Source organism: Pristiophorus japonicus, chromosome Y (assembly GCF_044704955.1).
Source record: "Pristiophorus japonicus isolate sPriJap1 chromosome Y, sPriJap1.hap1, whole genome shotgun sequence".
Classification (NCBI taxonomy): domain Eukaryota; kingdom Metazoa; phylum Chordata; class Chondrichthyes; family Pristiophoridae; genus Pristiophorus; species Pristiophorus japonicus.
Window position 1 is genome coordinate 22,840,420 of NC_092011.1, and position 2,436 is coordinate 22,842,855.

Sequence of the window (2,436 nt, forward strand, 5' to 3'; positions counted from 1 at the left end):
ACAAGGAGAGAGTGTACACAGGGAGAGTGTGTACACAGGGAGAGAGTGAGCAGAGAGAGAATGAGCACAGGGACAGACAGAGCACAGGAAACCTGAGCAGAGAAAGGTTCAGCACTGAGTGGCTGAGCACAAGGAGTGAGCGAGCACAGGGAGAGAGTGAGCACAGGGAGGCAGCGAGCAGTGAGAGAATGAGCACAGTGAGAGAGTGAGCACAGAGAGAGAGTGAGCACAGGGAGAGTGTGAGCAAAGGCAGCCTGAACACAGGGCGATTCTGACCAGCGGGAGAGACTGAGCACAGAGAGTGAGGGAGCACAGGGAGAGTCTGAGCACAGGGTGAGAGTGTGCACAGGGAGCGACTGAGCACAGGGAGAGACAGAGAGCACAACGAGACAGTGAGCACAGGGAGAGAGTGAGCACAGGGAGAGAGTGAGCACAGGGAGAAAGTGAGCACAGGGAGAGAGTGTGCAGAGAGAGAGAGTGAGCACAGAGAGAGCGAGAGCACCGGGAGAGAGCGAGCACAGTGAGAGAGTGAGCACAGGGAGAGACTGAGCACACGAAACGACTGAACACAGGGAGAGAGTGACTCAGGGAGAGAATGAGCAGAGGGTGGTCTGAGCAAAGGGAGAAAATGATCACAGGGAGAGACCGAGCACAGGCAGTGTCCGAGCACAGGGAGAGAGTGAGCACAGAGAGATTGAGCACAGGGAGACTGAGCACAGGGAGCCTGAGCACCGGGAAACTGAGCACAGGGTGACTGAGCAGAGGGTGACTGAGCACAGGAGAGAGTGATTACAGGGAGAGAGTGAGCACTGGGAGAGAGTGTACACAAGAGAGAGTGTAAACAGGGAGAGAGTGAGCACAGGGAGAGAGTGATAACAGGGAGAGAGTGTACACAAGGAGAGAGTGTTCACAGGGAGAGTGTGAGTACAGGGACAGAGTGAGCACAGTGCGAGAGTGAGTACAGGGCGAGAGTGAGCACAGGGAGAGAGTGAGCACAGGGAGAGAGTGAGCACAGGGAGAGAGTGAGCACAAAGAGAGAGTGAGCACAGGGTGAGTCTGAGCATAGGGAGAAATGATCACAGGGAGAGACGGGGCACAGGCAGAGACCGAGCACAGGGAGAGACTGAGCACAGAGATAGAGTGAGCACAGGAAGAGAGTGAGCACAGGGATGCTGAGCACAGGGAGACTGAGCACAGGAAGCCTGAGCACCGGGAGACTGCGCACAGGGTGACTGAGCACACGGTGACTGAGCACACGGTGACTAAGCACAGGGAGAGTGTGATAACAGGGAGAGAGTGTACACAAGGAGAGAGTGTACACAGGGAGAGTGTGAGTACAGGGACAGAGTGAGCACAGGGCGAGAGTGAACACAGGGAGAGAGTGAGCACAGGGAGAGAGTGAGCACAGAGAGAGAGTGAGCACAAAGAGAGAATGAGCACAGAGAGAAAGAGTGAGCACAGGGAAAGAGTGAGCACAGGGAGAGTGTGAGCACAGGGAAAGAGTGAGCACAGGGAGAGAGTGAGCACAGGGAGCCTGAGCACAGGTCGAGTCTGAGCAGCGGGAGAGCCTGAGCACAGGGAGTGAGGGAGCACAGGTAGAGACTGAGCAAAGGGAGAGACTGAGCACAGGGAGAGACTGAGCACATGGAGAGACTGAGCACATGGAGAGACTGAGCACAGTGAGAGAGAGAGTGAGCACAGGGAGAGAGTGAGCACAGGGAGAGAGTGAGCACAGGGAGAGAGAGGGAACCGAGTGAAAGAGGGAGCACAGGGAGAGTCTGAGCAAAGGGTGAGAGTGAGCAAAGGGAGAGACTGAGCACAGGGAGAGACTGAGCACAAGGAGAGACTGAGCACAGTGAGAGAGAGAGTGAACACATGGAGAGAGTGAACACAGGGAGAGAGTGACTCAGGGAGAGAATGAGCACAGGGTGAGTCTGAGCATAGGGAGAAATGATCACAGGGAGAGACGGGGCACAGGCAGAGACCGAGCACAGGGAGAGACTGAGCACAGAGATAGAGTGAGCACAGGAAGAGAGTGAGCACAGAGATGCTGAGCACAGGGAGACTGAGCACAGGAAGCCTGAGCACTGGGAGACTGCGCACAGGGTGACTGAGCACACGGTGACTGAGCACACGGTGACTAAGCACAGGGTGAGTGTGATAACAGGGAGAGAGTGTACACAAGGAGAGAGTGTACACAGGGAGAGTGTGAGTACAGGGACAGAGTGAGCACAGGGCGAGAGTGAACACAGGGAGAGAGTGAGCACAGGGAGAGAGTGAGCACAGAGAGAGAGTGAGCACAAAGAGAGAGTGAGCACAGAGAGAAAGAGTGAGCACAGGGAAAGAGTGAGCACAGGGAGAGTGTGAGCACAGGGAGAGAGTGAGCACAGGGAGAGAGTGAGCACAGGGAGCCTGAGCACAGGTAGAGTCTGAGCA